Source organism: Eptatretus burgeri, chromosome 8 (genome assembly GCF_056783735.1).
Source record: "Eptatretus burgeri isolate ZD-2024b chromosome 8, Ebu_testis_v1, whole genome shotgun sequence".
Taxonomy (NCBI): Eukaryota; Metazoa; Chordata; class Myxini; order Myxiniformes; family Myxinidae; genus Eptatretus; species Eptatretus burgeri.
Genome location: NC_140968.1, coordinates 16,051,262 through 16,070,651, shown reverse-complemented (window position 1 = coordinate 16,070,651; position 19,390 = coordinate 16,051,262). Strand labels below are relative to the sequence as shown.

Sequence of the window (19,390 nt, the reverse complement as noted above, 5' to 3'; positions counted from 1 at the left end):
TCAACAAACATTCAATAAAAACTCCTTTAACTTTCCTTCATTTCCGTCATCAAGGAACAGAAAATTATTTTATATTTAAATTAACGTTTCATGGATCTTTCTCAGTGTTAAATAAGAATTCCGAAAATACCTCTTCTGATCAGTTCCTCCCCGACCACGTGGACCTGAGTTCGAGTTCCGGTTCAAGGTTCACAGGAAGATCAACCCGGAAGTGTTTCAGCATTCTTTCATTTTTCCTCCTCCTCGTTATTATTTTTATTTTCCTTGTAATTACTGATCTCCACCATCCAAGTTGACACTTCATTGGCGAATTGGTATCATCTGAACTGATCGGTCATTTTACCCTCCACTCGATATTCATGGTGCACGAGTGATCCCTCCTTGTAAATACTTTCATTCAGTTTCTGTTCAATCATCGACTGACACGAACGTTCGAGATACACACAATCCCTTTCACGTCCATCAAGTTGGTATCCTTTACCCGATTTAAATTTGTGTATTTTTCCTGTGGTATTCCGTTCAGTTTACCTTCCGGGTTAGGGGTGATTACCGGACGTGACGTCATCTGCACCACTGAACTGAAAATAAATAGAATGTTCATAACCCGTAAAAAGTGTAGCCGCCGTGAGCTCGAGATCACGTGGCCGGCGCCATCTTGGTCTGCTCGACTTGGCTGACACGTCACGGATCACCAGTTTTGAACACGTCCCAGATTGATTGAAAAAGTGAAATGAAAGTTAAAACGTCATTTTTTGTGGTAATAAACTGCTCCAAATGGTTACAGGAGGTGTTGTGGAAGGAGGTTTTACAGCTATTTTTATTTGTTGATGAACAGGAATAGTTTCGTTTCACTCTGAAATATCACTGCGGTATCACGACTTGTCATTCTGTGTTCATCACATGAACCCTGTTTGTAAGTCGATTTGTTTGTCGGTCGCAAATTGGTTTATAGCAGTTTTTAGCTCACTTAGACTTTCGACTTCAGTCTGGTAAGCTTTTGCGATCGAGCAGTGTCAGTCGGTCAGTCAGTCAGTCATTGAGTCTGTTTGGCTTGAACTAAACACAATTTTGATGAAACTTGGCCACAAGCTTCATATCTGATGCCTAACGAAGGTGGATTGACCGCATCAAAGTCTGCGCTCATTGAGAGGGTGTACGGAGGGAGGGGGTGGTGGGAGGGGAGGTTAACCCTACAGAAGGCGTAATAATGTTACGGGGGCGGGTAGGGTAGGTAGGTAGGTAGGTACAACCGCGAGAGGGAGCAGTAGAGTCGTCTTCACCGAACACCCGGAATTTAGGTCTTGACCCTCGGATAAGTCCGGAAGGCACGGGTCCCTTTGCAGACCGTGGTCGCTAATATTTTGACGGTGTGGGGTCGGGTCAATAGCCAAATTTCAATATACCTAAGTACCCACGTCGTCAAATTACCGGGAAAATCACACCCTCGGCCGATTCTGTCCGAACCGAGTAGCAGGTACCGACTCGGATCCGTCGTAACCGAACCAAGTTACCAGAGCTGCACCAGTCCCAATGACAACTTACAGCCCAAACGGCCTACTGGTTCGCAAGCACAAACCGTGCTGGGTCAATCATAGAAAGAGCAACGAGCTGGTACATTGAACAATTGGGGGTTTATTTATAAGGGGGCATGGGAGCACAAAAAGAGCAGAGTTAAACTATCAGAAATGCAATTTACAATGTACAGGGCACTTAAGCAATTGCTACTTATAGACACACATGCACACACCCAAAAGAAATGGAAGCTGCGGCCTTTATTTGACCCTTCAACTCGGGAGGGAAAGCGAGCTGAGGGTAAGAATTCAGTCGGGCACCTTTCCGCCTCGTGCGGTCTGGTCGAGATGAGCTGGTTCGGGGGGACTGAAACCCACACCTTCATCACCGCACAAAGCACCAGGGACCGCGCTCTCCAACCAGCCATGCACCAACGAATCAAGACCAAGGAGAAGACCAGAGACGACAATGACCCAAGACCAGACGAACCAGCCAGCACCAAGACCTGTGACCCCCAAGACGATCAACCTCCCCAACGTGGCGTTTTTTATTTTTCTTGTCCGGGGTGAGAAAATCGTCATCTGAGGCGGTCTCCACCCTCATTGGCTGGGGTGTCGTGGGAAAGTCGCCCTCTGTGGCCATGTCAACCCTCATTAGCCATGGTGTCGTGGGAAAGTCACCTAATGTGGCCATCTCAACCCTCATTGGCCGGGGTGTCATGGGGAAGTCACCCTCTGTGCGTGATTGGACAAGAGGTGAAGTCAGAGCCGAGGTGATGAAAATCTCCGCCCACGTACGTGGTTGAACGCACGTGAGCAATGGCGTCGATGTGCGAAGTGTAGTGAAGGAGATTTGTTGTAAAATAAACTTCGCAGCGCACACATGTAATTCCCGTTAGACACAGGTAGGGGACCCGAATGAAAACATACTTATCGAGATAACTAAACTTGGGGACTGCTGTCTATGTGCACAAGGCTTCCAAATTCATAACAATATCACTGTGACTTCACGGCTATTGGTTTGCAATCAAGAGTTAGGTTAGCGAACAACGAAGGTGGAGAAACAGTGGGAAGTCCGCAAACTTTTAGAGATCGCTCGGCTCCACCAAAAGGAATCTCAACACTCGAATGCTGTTTCAAGAAATCGTGACCCAGGATGAGGTCAGCGCATAGGTCCTGGAGAACTAACAGCCAAATATCACTGTAGGTATGTTCTGATAAGATCAGCTCAACATTGCAATATCCCTGAACAATTGAGTATGGTGGTCGTATGGCAGCTTGGCTGCCAGGTTAGCTATCATTTCTTGAAGAACGACTGTGTCGCTGATGCAGTGCCCCTCTACCAGGACACACACTGGAACTGGTACTGATTTTGCTGACCTCGAAAGGATGACAGGCTGAGTCAACCACCTGGTGTATTAATTCAGCGGCCGACAGGGCTTGAACTCAGGGCCCTGGGATCCCAAGCCGCCACCCGAACCACTGAGCCAACACCAGGCTATTTGAATATGGGGAAGTGGAGGCCATGGAAACTTTACTGTTGGCAGGGAAGAGCTTCCACTTGTGTGTTTTTACCAAATTTTCACTCACGAAACTTTCAGAGCTTCCAGTATCAATCAATGCTGTGACTGAGTGCCCATTGATCTGAACTTTCACAACAGCTTTAGCTTGGCAATCCGGCGAAGCAGCATCGAGGATTTGCAAGAGTGGGGATCGCCGCCGAGGTTAATTTTGAGGAAGCGGACCTGCACACTTCAGAGAAGTGGCCTTTCTTTCCACAGCTGTTGCATGTAGTATTGTTGTGGTGCCGGGTATCGGTGGCGAGCATGAACGCTAGGTGGAGCATGAGAGTCGGCTCCACTGAATATCCGGAATTTATAGGGCATCACCCCGGATAACTCCACAGCCGACAGGTCGCTGATTGGATTGAAGATCGCCAATAGGTCGACCACGTGGGATAGGGTCAATTGCCAATTTCAATTTACCTAAATACCCACGTCGTCCAAACTCCCGGGGAAATTCACCCTCGGTGGAGCTCGAACGGAACGAGCCATAAGCGTGCTCGAACCATCCAAGTAGGGTGAATATACTGATTCCGGCTCACTTTTCCCCATGTAAATGAATAGAGGATTTTCAGCGATTCATTTTTTTCCCCTAAAAAGTAAACCCCCTTTTTATCCCAAGGTATATTTATTTGTCTCCCCTTTTAACCTCGGGACACTTTTTTTCAAATAACCAATGCAATAAGATAAAGATTTGTTCAAGTAGCAAAGTATTAATGTGATTTGTAAAGGTGATTCTAAAGAAATATCTGAAACATGTAAGCCTCAGGACACTCTTTTTCAAATAACCAATGCATATTGTTGAGCTCACTCATTGAACCTATAAAGATTTGTTCATTCTCAAATTCCTTCAATAGTTTAATTTTCTTTGCACAATAATCCCCATCTAAAATATTTAAAAGCAAAACATATGAATCTTTATATTTTTAAAGATACCCCTTTTATGTCATTGCAAAATGATAAACTTCTCTTAATGTTCTTGTTTGACCACCTCCTGAGCCACAGGTTATTTTTTTGTTAAGCCACGCCCACTTTGCATAAATCCCGCCCATTTTTCTTATGCCCCGCCCACTTTCCCTTAGGTCCCGCCCACTTTTACTAAGCCCCGCCCACTTTTCCGAAGCCCCACCAACTCTTACATCATTTCCAGATCATCTCTGACTCACAAAGAACTTACCAGAAAATTCTAGAATGTTATGCTTTTGAAAAAATTGCCTGGGCTTGCCCAGGGAATTTCCAAAGGAAACCACACCCACCAGTCTTTCCCGATAAAAGCCTCAAGCCCAGGCTCCATTTTAAACATTTTTTTGCTGACAATGGTGTGCTGTGTGCTTGCCTGGAACTCCACTACTTGTATGGAACTAAACCTTCAAGTTGATGAACTGGATTCAAACCTCTTATCCATTGAGGAAAGATTTTATTTCCCTATTATGTTTGATTTAAGCATCGACTCATTTAATAATTAAATAACTGAATTAATCCATTATTATTTTCTCTCACAGGAAATTGCATCTGAAAATACCGATTTTGCCACAACTTGGGGCGAAATTGTTGGCTTGGTTGAAGACCTTGTGAGCGACCAAGACCCACAGAACGAGCTTTAGTGGGATGACTTTGGGGTTCCTTGGAGATCGACTACTTGTATGGAACTAAACCTTCAAGTTGATGAACTGGATTCAAACCTCTCATCTGTTGAGGTAAGATTTTATTTTCCTATTTTCAAAGTTTGAATGAAGCATACTCATTTAATAATTAAATCACTTGATTAATACATTATTATTTTCTCTCACAGGAAATTGTATCTGAAATACGAAATGAAAATACTGCTTTTGCTACAACTTGGGGCGAAATTGTTGGCTTGGTTGAAGACCTTATGAGCGACCAAGACCCACAGAACGAGTTCGTCCTTGATGACCCAACCAAAGAGTTATACCTTGGAGACCAGCAAAATCCTGAAAAAGAGTTTTGCTACAATAGTACTCATTGTGAGTTATCAAGACAATACCCCATCAACAAGTTATACCTTGATGAGCCAGAATACAAGTTTTACCTTGGAGACTAACAAATTTCAGACATTTTGAAAAATGGAGTTTTCCTTGATGATCCACAGTTATACTATGTGAGATCTATCACTGAAACCCACAAAAATTGGAAAAATGGAGTTTTCCTTGATGATCCACAGGTATACTATGTGAGATCTATCACTGAAACCCACAAAAATTGGAAAAATGGAGTTTTCCTTGATGATCCACAGGTATACGATGTGAGATCTATCACTCAAACCCATAAAAATTGGAAAAATGGAGTTTTTCTTGATGATCCACAGTTATACGATGTGAGATCTATCACCGAAACCCACAATATTTCTGGAAATTATGATTCCACCTTGGAGTCTTGGAAAGATGGTTATATTTTTGGAGACTTGAAATGTGGGTTCTGGCTTGATAACTCACAATGTGATATGTATCTTCGAAACTCAACAGGAATGTGGTTATACCTTGGAGACTTGGAAAGTTGGGTTTATTTTGGAGACTTGAAATGCTACCACTCTTTGGGATCTAAACCTATCAAGAAAGTTCTTACTCCCCCTTTCTATGTCACCAAACCTGAAAGCCTTAAAAGACAGAATTGGAAGAAGAGAAAAAAAACATAAAAAAATATATATATTGTTAGTTCTGGGAAGAAAGTGCAGACTTACTCCCCCTTTCTACATCATCAAACCTGAATGCCTGAAAAGAAGAGAAAAAAAACGAAACAATATATATAGGTGGAAATCTCATTTTGAAAAAGACATTTTGAATGTGAGGGTTGGGACACACACACACACACACACACACACACACACACACACACACACACACACACACACACACACACACACACACACACACACAAACAAAAGTTAAGCCTTGACTATTCAGTTGAGGATTTGTGTTTGGGGTTCACAGATCTAAGAACGTCCCCTTTCACACACATTATATACTGTTATACACCTCGGACTTGGCCCTCGAGTGTCCACAACGGTGTATAGTAGGAGGGAATGAAGCGTCAACCCATTGCTCCCATCACACACACACACACACACACACACACACACACACACACACACACACACACACACACACACACACACACACACACACACACACACACACACACACACACACACACACGTTTAGTCTTGACTATTCAGTTGAGGATTCTGTGTTTGGGGTTCACAGATCGAAGAACGTCCCCCTTCACACACATTATATACTGTTATACACGTCGGACTTGGCCCTCGAGTGTCCACAATGGTGTATAGTAGGAGGGTGTGAAGGACCAACCCATTGCTCCCATTGGTATTATCTGCTTAGTTTTGTCTTTTGTAATTCCTGTGAATAAAATGAACCTAAAATCTCTTCCCCTTCTAAATCATATATCTTAAAAATCCAAGGAACCATATCTATTACATAAACAATTTTAAAAAGTTCGTTTGTCCATCGTTTAATATAAGCTTTTTCAAAATGAGATTTCCACCTCTATATTCTTACGATATCACCAACTTTGAACTTAGGTTTTCTGATATTAATCTCTTTTTCATATTTTAATTTTGTCAATGTTTCTGATGGTTTCATATTCGTTGACGAGTGAATCGTGTCATTATACTTATCCACAATATCTTGAATAAAAGATGACCATTGTTGTGAACAGAGTTCTGTGAATTTTTTATCTAGTCTCTTTTAAGGTACGATTAAAACGTTCAACAACAATGGCCTTCCCTTCATTAAAGGTACTGTATAATGTAATACTCTTATTTTTTAGAAATTTCATAAATGTCTTGTTATAAAACTCCTCACCCTCATCAGTCCACAATTTTTAAGGTTTTCTCTTACTTTTATTAAATATCTGTTGAAAGGCTAACATAAGAGTATTACCTGTTTTGTTTTTTAAAGGGACAACCCATGTGTATCTGCTCCTCAAATCAATAACGGTTAAAGCATACTTGAACCCCTTATCATTATTGAGTTCAATGAAATCAGCAGACCAGATATAATCAACTTCCTTGGAAAAAACCTTCCTTCCACGAAACTTTGTGAATATTGGTTTCTGTAATTCATCAGCTAATTGCTCTTCAGTCTTAATGACATCATTAGAGCCTATAAGTTTTTTGAATATCCAAGTCCAAGTTGCAATTTAGCACTGATCATCTTCTTCACGATGAACCGATCAACTTTTTCTCTCAAGGTTGGATTTTGTATCAGAGACAAATTACACAACATTTCTCTCTCGGCTTCATGCTTTTCTTCCAAAGTTGTGGTATTCCCATTATCAATATTGTGTCTCATGCACACTTCATCAACTCTATTGATGGGTTTACTCCATGATTTAGGATTGTCTGTCTCATCTAATCTTTTATCCAAGTTTGTGCCTGGACCACACAAAGAATACCCTGCTAGATGTAATTCCCCTGGTATTCCAGTAGTTGTAAATTTACTTCCTGATAAAAACTTTTGAAAATCTCCTCCGAGTTTGTGTTTGGAGATAAATTGATTTTTTTTTGAACCACACACCGAACATATCCCTTTTTGTACAACCCTGTTATTTTTACTTTTAATAGATGAAATATTTTTCGTATGAGTTTTCTTTTTACATTTGAGACAATAACTCATTTATTTATGAGAAAAATTCCTGCAGAGTGCAAAAACCTTTTTAGTTTCCAACATGCACATTTGAATCTTAATTTTTAAAACATAAAGAATCCTTAGAAATGCCTTCACTCTCTCCTCCATTTATTCAGAAAAAATATGAAAAACTTGAATTAAAATGAATATCTTGTCGATGTCAATAGTCTTGTCGTAAATATTGCAAATAGACATGTCAATTCTTTGTTTTCCTCCTCGTGGGTTGAGTAATTTTCTGTAATACCCCCAATCTTTTTAAAATCTCATCGGTTTCCATACTTACATATTTATTCATTCTCGCTCTTTCCTCCCTCTCCTCTCTTTCCTCCTTCTCTCTTTTCTCCCTCTCTCTTCTCCCTCTCCTCCTTTTCCTCCTCTTCCCTCTCTTCTTCAACTCCTTCCTCATCTCTTACTAACCTTGAATCACTTACACCCCATAGAATATCATACATATATTCATCAGGATTTCTTGTTATTCCTGCATCCAAAATATTTTTTTTACAACAGGAAACCAATAAAATTTCTTTTGAATTTCTAAAAGAGTTTTACCTTTTCTTAACTTCATAATGTTTTAATTATTTAACATTCTAATTAAATCTAAAGTTGTCGGTTTATCAACATCAGCATAATGCCAATCTTTTATTGAAAAGACCTCATTCTTATGTTGTCGAACATATTTATTAAAATACCGAATACCCTTTTCTTGAAGGTATGCTTGGACACAGAAATGATAATTTTCTTGAAGCCTTCTCGCTGTCATTTATGTATGAGAAATATATGTCACAATAATATTATGGCACGAAACACCTCCCCATCTTCCCAAAGTTAAATCATTTTGTATTTCCTCACTTATTATTTCATCCTGTTTTTTCTGTTTTCATGATACAAACTAGGGCAAAACCATTATGATATTTACCCTCATTAAATTCTTTTATTTGTTGTTTACTAATCGTGGCTCCACAAAACTCATTCTCCGTACCAAGTGGATAATATTCTTCCTTACGAGACTGATTTAATTGTTCTAGGTCTTCTAGGTCAATTGTAAATGACCAATTATACCCGAAATCATTCATATCATACCCCCATTGTTCTATTCTCATACAAACGAAACGCCCTTCTTTAAAAAAAAATATTTTAATTCAAACTGTGAATTCTGTATGACCTGGAGATAAATTCAACACTTCTGTGTCTTTGGAATACAAGGCCGTTTTATTGAAGGATATATATTGTGATAAATCGCTTTATCTCACCAAGTCATTCGCGTCAGTTGGGCTTGGATAATTTTTCAATTTTCAGCATTTTTCATATTAATATTTTTGGTTATATTATATTTATGTCGTTCAGCCTGTGCCTTTGTGTAATAATTTGATAAATCAATCTCCAGTTCTTGGGATACACCAAAGATAGAACCATCTTTTCCAACATTAGTCATTTATATTAGATGAAAAATAGTCATAAATTTTTTTATTTTTGTTGAGTTGAAATAACACACATAGACATAATTGACCACAACACTTGGAATTTAATTCTTGGACTTGAAATGTTTGATAAACACCATACTGTAAGAATTTTATGACTTCAACAGGTTGGTGGAAGACCAAAACTATCAAAATAATATTTGTCTCGACTATTAAAAATACAAACCCAATGAGAACCGTTCCCATTATTATCTTCTAAGTTCATAATAATGTTCTTTGTATGTTTAGGCATGTGTGCTAATTCATCTCTCATAAAAATAACCACATTATGAATTTTTAATTTCTTACATTATTTGACAAGTTGTAAATTTGATGTTGTATTCTTTCCAAATTCTTTAAACCACTCATCAATGCTCATTTATTTATTATAAAGATAAAATCCATTACCTCTTTTAGTTAATTTTACACCTGCTTGTGCGATAGAAGCAAGCATATCTCCAACTAACAATCTCACTTTATCAGGCAGACCTTCAAGTTTTTCAGCAAAATCTACAATTACACCACTTCCACTAATTTATTTCTCCAACTCTTTGTTATGTCTTTCCAATTCTTCTTGAGCCTGGAGTTGAGCCTTCCTTTCATTGGCAGTTTTCACCGCTGTTGAAATACCACCCGTCAATGCTCCAACCGCACTTAAACCAGCAAATAAAGGAATTAGAAATGGGAGAAATGCTCCACTCCTCTCTCTTATTGAATATTTTTTCAACATTGGTTTTGTCATTTTAATTTTAAGGGAGCCAGTATCATTCAAGATTTTAACCTGTTCTCTTGTGAGCAAAACATCAATTCTTACTGCTCCTTTTCTCTGAATTGTATTAACGTTAATCGTACAAGGCTTTTGATTTTGAACACAAGATGATAGTTTATGTAGATTGATTTGATTAACATATACCCAAGTTGGTACTTTGCCACTCATTTATTGAACAAAAAAATGATGTGAGACTAATCATAACACCATTATCTGTATTACTCTGCAATTCTGTTACTTCCAAAAGCAAACAATATGCATCAACTTCTTCACTCTCTCCTCTTTCAATGTATAGGGAAGTATCCACTCGATTAGACTTTAGAGTTTCCTTTTGAGCGCTCAGGTCAAACGCATAGATTGTATGCAAACTTTTAAATGCTGTAATGTCCAAAATAGGTTCTTTATTTCCATTACTTTCACACACCTTTTGGAAAGACTTGTATGCTTCAGCAAAATCGTTTTTTTACCAATTAATTTCCAATCTATCTCGTGGATAAAATGTTCCATCTCGAGAAACGTGAAGTTGTTTCACCTTAGCATTATCACTCAATGCATTATTCTTATCAGTCGCAGTATCACCATCTGGCTTTTTAAAAATGATCCACAGATATCGTGGCTTTCCTTCCAGAACACCCAAATTCCATGTGTCAGTGGTTTGGTTGAGTTTAACATGTTGACATCTTCTTTTGAGGTATGATACACTGAGTGGTTTCTTTGAGTTAAGTCTTCCATTCAACATCTCTTCTGTTTTAAGATTAGGAATATATTTACTGATATACCAACTCATTTCATAAATTACAAATTTATTCTGCTCACCAAAAGCAATACCAACACCAAAAAGCAATCTATTTTCATTATCATTCCTTTGGAGTTGAAATCTAATTTTATGACCATACAGAACTTTATCATAATCACAAAATCCAAATATACCTTTAAAAGGAACTGCCACAGTAAAACTCTTACCTGCTTTTGTATCATCATTATACATTCTTTTCCTTTGATTATATCCAGGGTCTGTGTTTGTTCCCATTGACATATCAGAAATAAAACCTTCGACAGCCCCCTTTCCCTTTCTATCACCGAATGAATATAGTGTAAATTTAATCATTTCAGATACAGCAGAGACATAATCAATTGCTTCAACTTCTTGTGTTCCAATGTACAAACGAACACTATCAAACATTTTCCAGAAGAAATCATTCATGAGTGCAGCGTTTGTGTTCTTCCCAGTCTTAGTGAATGTAAATTTACACAACAAGAAACTTTCGGATAGATTCAAATAGGTTTGTTGATTATTTATTTCAAAACTTTTTGTACCATTCGTATTCCAGTCTGTTCCAGTTATTGCATTTACCTTGAAGTAATACTCTTTTTTTCGTGGAGTTTGAGATAACAATGGTATCATCCAAATCATAGATACTATCAATTGCTTCCAGACTTGTATTTATTTCGGAAAAAAGATGTTAAAACTTTTGAAACACTGACCGAAGTATTTGAATTATTTTATGTCGTTCTTGGGGAGACAACTCGGTTTTACCTTTTTTAATTTCTTTAATTGCTTGTAATTTATGAGATTCCTTTTGGGCATCTTTTATGCTCTTTACAGCACCTACTATATTTCCCACAGCAGAAGCAGTTGAACCAATTAGGTCATTATGTTTAAGAATAGGTGAACCAATACCCATTAGAGTATCAATTATGCCATCTCCTCTAAATTGATGTCCAACACCCCTTTGTCTCTTAGGTTTATAGTATCCTCCACCAAGATGCATACCTTCACCCTTGTAGTATGGGGAAAGGAACATCCCTTCTGTAATTATTTTAAATTTCCCCAACTCGTGTTTCCTCACAATAACCAACATATTCATTTTTTGGAAAACTTCACGTAGGTGAATTTTAATGGATATAACTTCCCCATTAAAAGAAATCAGGCGATTATCTTGGTCGGTTATCCTAAAATTTACTCTGTGTATTTTTTTTCCTGACAGGGAGATAAACCAAATTTTTGGGTTCCATATTGAATTTATAACCAATTGGGGTTGAGTATGTGCTGAATGAAAATATTGTTTTTGTTTTTATTCCATCATTATAAGCACCATCAATCAAATCACAGTGAATTAAATACCGAGTTTATTCCTGAGGATATTTGAATGACATTATCACTGTAAAACATCCCATGAGTTTCAATCTTTTTTGAGGAGAAACCCAATAACTCTCTAAATGAATTATCAATTGTGAAATCAACCTTGTAGTTATTTTTTTTAACTTTAATTGTTGATTTTGAAGTACGTTTTTGAATGTCTACAACAATATTTTTGGTTCATCGCCCTGTTCTTTCATAAGACGAGCAATTTTGGAAGATATTTGAGAAATCTCAGATGCTCCGGGTGAGACCGTTATCGTTTTGTATACACTTCCGGGATTATAACTAAACTTGTCATTTTTATAAGTTATATTCAATAAGATATTATAAGTTTCCATGGACAATAAAGATGCCTCATATTCTTTTGTTGGGTCAAGTTGTAGTGGGTATGGGAATGAAGATGTGTGGTCGCTTGTTGTGAAATTAAAACTCAGGATTGTGCTTCTCATCATATTTAATGAGATAAAATGTCTTTATATTGAGATTTATTAATTATTTTCATGTTCACCAACTGGTCTAAATTGGCTGATGCTTCATTAAAACAATTGTTATTTCCAGCCTTCTTACTACCTCACAACAATAACAGTCTATTAACTAATTGCGATGGGTCATTTGGAAGAAAACTAATACCTGAAGCAAGGACACTTAAAGCCTGAATAATGTGTTTCTCCTTCTCATTTTTCCGACTTTTACCAGAAATACTAACGCTATAATTTAGAGTGTTCAGCAGATCAATATATACTCTATCATCATTATTTTTCATATCCAATGGTTTATCAATATACTTTGATTCATCCCTCACAGTGGAACCCTGTCTTCCATATTTTGTGAGAAGAAACATTAATCTCAAATTTAGTTTACAGGGGGTTGAGCAGAACCCAAGAACTTTAATTCATCATTAAATATCAACATCTTTTCCTGAACAAGATGAAATATTGCTGGTTGTTATGTTGGAATGAGTCCTGCTTTGGTTTTTGAATCCGCTGAATATTCATTGTTTTGAAGAGCATTCACAATATAATCAGGGGGTCGATTAATCTCTTCCAGTTGTGGAAATAAACCTTCATCATCATATTCTAATTCTCCTAAATGCTCTAATTCTACCTCCGTCATTTGATCAAAATCTTTTAACATTTGAAGTTTTTTGGAGTCTATTCTACTGTGGGAACTGTGGAAACATCTTTCATTTTTTTCTTGGGAAGTTTTTAAAAGTGGTTTTAAAAATTTCTCTTGTTTTCTTTCAAATGCTTCTTCGCTCGTTAGTTTCTGTCTGCATTTCTTCTTTATGTCTTCCAGTTGTTTTACAACTTTTGAAACCAACTAGATGTTCCTTAAATCTTCTTGCTCTTTCTTTCGCATCCATTTATTTATTTGAAAATATCATTTGATGAATTGTAAAGATCAACAGGGAAATTTTCCTTTTCTTCATCATCCAAGTAGATGTGTTCAAATAAATCCTTTTCTTCAAATATTTCATCAAATTCTTTATTAACATTAATACGAGTTGTAATTTCTTCTTCACTAATTCTTGCATCTCTGCTTTTCATACGTTTGCGTTGTTTCTTCATCAACATTAAAACCGAATGATGAAATCTTCACTTCCTTCAGATGTTTAATAATTTGTTTCTTTCCTTCTGGATTAGTTTCTGACATCCCAAGACCACCAGATTTTAGTTTCTTTAACTCAATCTTACAATGTCAATATTTTGTTGTACCAAGAGAAACCTCCTCAAATATTTGACCTTCATTCCTCAATCGCATATGTTCCTCCACTGAAATATAGTGATAATCTTCACCTTTTACTTCTCCAGGTCTTATTGCTCTCGTTGTTGTTGATACAATGCGTATCACGGGGTGTCTTTTAAGTAAGTTTACAATATTCTCATTTGTACTACACAAGAACCTTGATTTCTGAAAGTTTTTTCGAGAAGCAGATTTACCCACAAGATTTATAATAATAGTTGTCATTTATATATGTAATTGTTTATCAAACAAAAAATATATCCCTTAATATATCATCTTGTTTCACAACAATATATTTCTATTTTTCAGTCGTGTGCTTCATGTAATCCCCAAATTCCTTTTTACTGCATAATGAAGAACAATGATCTCTCCAAAAATTATTTGTATCTATTGAATTTAACTTGAATAAAATAAAAGTATTAGCATTGTTTCTGATGGAACGACGAGGAAGTTGAAAGTATGATTGACTAAGATAAATACAATTACAAGAAGAATGTCTCCCTCTTGTGTAGTTGCTGTCCATTACCGTTTGGTTTTTGGTGAAAATCTGAAAGAATTATTTTCCTTTTTAATTTTTTTTTTATCATTAATTAGAAGATAATCACAGAATATACATTGTTTAAAGGCTTTTGACTCTGTTTAATCCCCGTCTTTCACACACAGGACAATTCTCAAATTTGTCATATGGAGAATCAGGGAAGTCGAGCATATTTATAAAGTAAAACTTCACTCAAACTGAAATTCATCGATACTTTCAGTTGCATATTGACTCATATTTAATAATATTAGTATCGATATCTATGTACTTTTTTTCAAAACCAGATTCAACTGCAACATTTTTTTATTAAAGGTAATTTTAAAATGATCCTTAACTACTATTGAACGAAATGTCATTTCACCTGATATATTAACATCCTTTAATTCATCAGGATTTACACCTTTCGGGTTGTTGAAAAAAATGCAAATTTCTCCTTGCATATTTCAGATGGTCTTATCTTTTCTTTCTAAAGCTTCATCCATCAGGTTTTTTTATTTTTTGAAACGTTTTCTTGTGCTTTTTATACTTTTGAATATATTACCAGAAGGAGAGGAGAAACTTTTGTTCGAGATACTTTAATTGATGTTCTTCCAGGTAAACAAAAAGCCCTTGCACTGAAGGAAATTGAAGAACTCACCTGATCCACCATAATTGTTTTTTATCCAATAGTTGTTATATTTATCTTTGTTCAATTTTACATCCTTGACATATTTCTCAGTATCTTTGACAAATGAAGAGATTGACTGAAACTTGTCTATTGTGTCTTGAAACATTGTATTTATTTAGTGAAAAAAATTGAAGGATAAAATGGTTTTAAGCACAGATTCAGCTATAAATTAAACGAAATTTTCATCAAGAAAATTTTAGTTTAAGCAAAGTTTTATTGTATAAATATGGTGAATACAACGTACTGCGATGTTTGTAATCACGAATATAAATATGATAAAAAACACCTTTGAACCAACAAACACACATTTAATCTATTTCATCAAATATCTCCTCTTGAGTTGGAAAGAAAACAATGTGATATCTGCTCAAAGGATGTTTTGAAGAGTAGTTATAATAGACATGTTCAATCACAAAAACACAAGAAAAATGGGTTTAAAGTAAAGGGAGACTATTATATTGAAAACACTGATGGGGCATTTATAGGGCATATATAAATAAGGATTTTTCAATTTGGAGAACCCGGTCCATCATCAATAGCTGAATCAATTGAAATAGTGAAACCTGATGTTGAAAAAGTTATTAGAAAGACATTCAAAGAAATGAAAACTTTAAAGTCTTATATGGGAGTGAAAATGAATGTGAAAAGACAAGATGAAGAACAAACTCCTTATACGAGAACAGATCTTCATTTTATAACATCATTTCAAGATTTTTTGAATCGTGGGGTTAATGACGAACTATCAAGACAAGAGGAGGATGTTGATAATACATTGGTAGGAAGTGGATTTCATATTTTAAAAAATCATCTTTTTAGTTATACACATTCCAAAATCAAACCCTCTTAAAGCTTCTTCTTATATTGAATTACCAAAAGAAATAAAACTAAAGAAGGTAGTTGTTAATATGAAGAACAATGAAAATAAATGTTTTCTCTGGTCTGTTCTTGCTCACTTACATCCACCAAATTGTAATTCAGAAAGAGTAATACAATATATGAAATATGAGAATACCTTGGACATTAAAGATTTTAAATTCCCAAATGCCACTAACAGATATTCCTAAATTTGAGAAAAAGAATAATCTTTCTATTAATGTATATGGATTAACGGATACAAACAAAGTTCAAATATTAAAAATTTCAAACAACTCTAAAAATGAAGAAACACACATTGATCTTTTATATTTTAGTGTTGGAAAGAATTCACATGATACATACATCAATAATTTATCAAGATTAATCTCTTCTCAGGTATTCAGAACAGCAAACAAAATATATCCTTGGAAGCGATGTCTTAATTCATTTCATACAAAATAACGATAAGAACAACATTCAAAATATTGTAGTAATTATAAATCAGCTGTAATTACAATGCCTCAACGTGGTAAAAAGATTTATTTTGAAGATTATAATAAATCTATCATGCACCCATTTGTGATGAACGCTGATTTTGAATGTATCCTAAAAAGGATAAATACTGCTTCTTCTAATCCAAAAGAATCATATACAAATAAATATCAAAAACATATTCCTTGTGGTTTCTGTTATTAGATCAAATCATCTGTTGGAGAAAAGTATAATAAACTTGAACATCATCGTGGAAAAAAAGCTTCACAAGAGTTTGTAAAACGATTTGAAAAGGATTGTATAAGACCAACAAAATTAATGAAAGAAACAAATGAACCGATGAAATTAACCGAAGAAGAAAAATTAAAATTTAGAAAGAACAATATGTCATATTTGTGAGGAGGAAATTGAGGAGTCGAAAGTTAGGGATCATTGTCATCTCACTGGTAAATATAGAGGTGCCACTCATTTCTGTTGTCATCTTAATTATAAATTTCCTTATTTTATTCCAGTCTTTCTTCACAACAGCGCCAACGATGATACACATCTATTTATCAATGAACTTTCAAAAACACCAGGGAATATTTCTGCCATAACAAACACAAGTCAAAAGTATATTTCATTTACAAAAATGATATTCACAAAACCTTTAACTCGAATTCGGTTTCTCGATTCTTTCAAGTTTATGGGAACACCACGAGCCGACCTCGCATCAAATCTAAACTCCACGGGGTCTTTTCCAAATCTTAATTCATTCTCTCCAAAAGAGGAAATTCTAACTAAAGAGGAAATTCAGATTAAAGAGAGAATTCAAAGTAAAGAGGAAATTCTAATTAATGAGAAATTAATGAAGAAATTTTAATTGATGATGAAATTCTAATTATAAAGAAAATTCAAACAATGAATGAAATTCTAACTAAAGAGGACATTCTGATTAAAGATGAAATTCTGATTAAAGAGGGAATTATAACGAGAGAGGAACATCAAACAAGGAATGAAATTCAAAGTAAAGAGAAAATTCCTACAAGTAAGGGAATTTATCCTTATGATTATATGGATTCATTTATGAGATTTAAAGAAACACAACTTCCTTCAAAAGAAAGTTTCAATAATAACCTTGAGGAAGAAGAGATAAGTGATAAGGAATATAAACACGCACAATTTATTTGGAAAATATTTAAGATAAAGAACCTTGGAGAATATCATGATTTGTATCTAAAAACAGATGTTTTATTGTTAGCTGATGTGTTTGAAGCTTTTAGATCACTCTGTCATAATAGAAATTGTTATGGATTAGATCCTGCCCACTATTTCACAGCTCCTGGTTTAGCTTGGAGTGCAATGTTGAAAATGACAAAACAAGATATAGATTTAATCAGTGATGTAGATATGCTTTTGATGATTGAGAAGTCTAAGAGAGGTGGAATATCACAAGTATGTTCAAAAAGATATGCTAAAGCAAATAATAAATATCTTCCAAATTATGATTGTGAAAAAGATAATAATTATTTGATGTATTTTGATGCTAATAATTTGTGTGGATGAGCAATGTCTCAATCTCTGCCTTATGGTAAATTAGAATGGGTGGAAGAAAAGGATTATGAAAAGGCTTTGATGAATATTGTTATTTCTTCTCAAGAGGAATTGAATGAGGAAGAAGAATGTTATTATTTTGAAGTTGATTTGAGGTACCCGAGTGATCTTCATAATAAGCATAAAGACCTTCCTTTTGCATGCGAGAAAGAAACCCCAAAGAAAGAATGGTTAAGTGATTTTCATAAAAGTGTTAATATTAAAGGGAAATCAACAGAAAAGTTATGAACAACATTCGATGACAAAGGGGGATATGTTTTGCTTCAGAGAAGCTTGAAACAGTTTTTGAGAGAAGGATTGAGAGAAGGATTGAGAGAAGGATTGAGAGTAGCTAAAATTCATTGAGTTTTAACATTTAAACAAAGTCCTTGGATGAAAAAGTATATTAAATTCAATACAGAAATGAGAACAAATACAAAAGTGAAATTTGAAGTGGAATTCTATAAATTGTTGAATAATGCTGTCTTTGGAAAGACGATGGAGAATGTTAGAAACAGGCAAAACATTAGATTTGCAACATCTTGGAAAGAAGCTTTGAGATTGATAAATAAACCAAGTTTTAAGAGAGAAGAGGTTTTTTCAGAGAACTTTTCTGCTATTCATATAGAAAAGGAAAGTATTGTAATGAATAAACCAATGTATATTGGAACAGCAGTTCTTTATTTCTCGAAGATATTGATGTATGATTAATTATTTGTATAATGGCTTAAAGAAAGAGTATGGTGAAAATGTTTCATTGTTGTTTTTGGACACTGATAGTTTTATTCAAAACTGATGATGTTTATGAAGATATGAAGAAAAGTATTGGAGTATATGATACAAGTAATTTTAATAAGAAGAGTGAGGTATTTTCCAAAAAGAAGGAAAAGGTTATTGGTAAGTTTAAGGATGAGTTGGGTGGAAAAGTATTGAGTGAGTTTATTGGATTGAGAGCAAAGGCATATGCTTATAAGTATGGTGATCAGATTGGTAAGAGGTTAAAGGGAATAAAGAAATATGTAATAAAAAAAAAATCAATAACTTTTAGAAATGATTATAATTGTTTGATGAATAAGAAAGAAGAATATAGGGAAATGAATACAATAAGAAGTTATAAACATAACATATATCGTGAAGAAGTAAATAAAAAGGCATTAGGAGCCTTTGATGATGAGAGATTTATTTTAGATAATGGAATAGATTGAGTTCCATATGGATATTGTATGATAGAGTGTATAGAATAGATTGTGTTTTAACGTTGGGAAGATGGGTTCGGGTTTTTTCAGGGCTACTGGCGTGTTTTTTCACAATATATAAATAGTCAAACCAATTATTAATCAAACTAAAGAGTGGAGAAAATCTCAGTCTTGGTATATAAATGGAAAACATAATGAATGTGAAAAATATCAAATAAATC

The 19,390-nt window shown here is 35.3% G+C and overlaps 1 protein-coding gene across 3 annotated transcripts in view; it reads right to left on the bottom strand.

The window, feature by feature from the left end:
- The window catches only part of LOC147021193 (uncharacterized), an 83,016-nt gene that overhangs the window by 53,933 nt on the left and 9,693 nt on the right, over positions 1–19,390 (bottom strand). The window contains exon 1 of one of the 3 annotated variants that reach the window (XM_085893663.1): positions 131–363. The exons of 1 other annotated variant lie outside the window; for it this stretch is intronic. The gene's annotated coding sequence lies outside the window, so the exon portion shown is untranslated. Of the gene's footprint in view, positions 1–130; positions 364–19,390 lie in introns of those variants that run through there. One more of the 3 variants, XM_085893664.1, reaches the window with a different exon arrangement.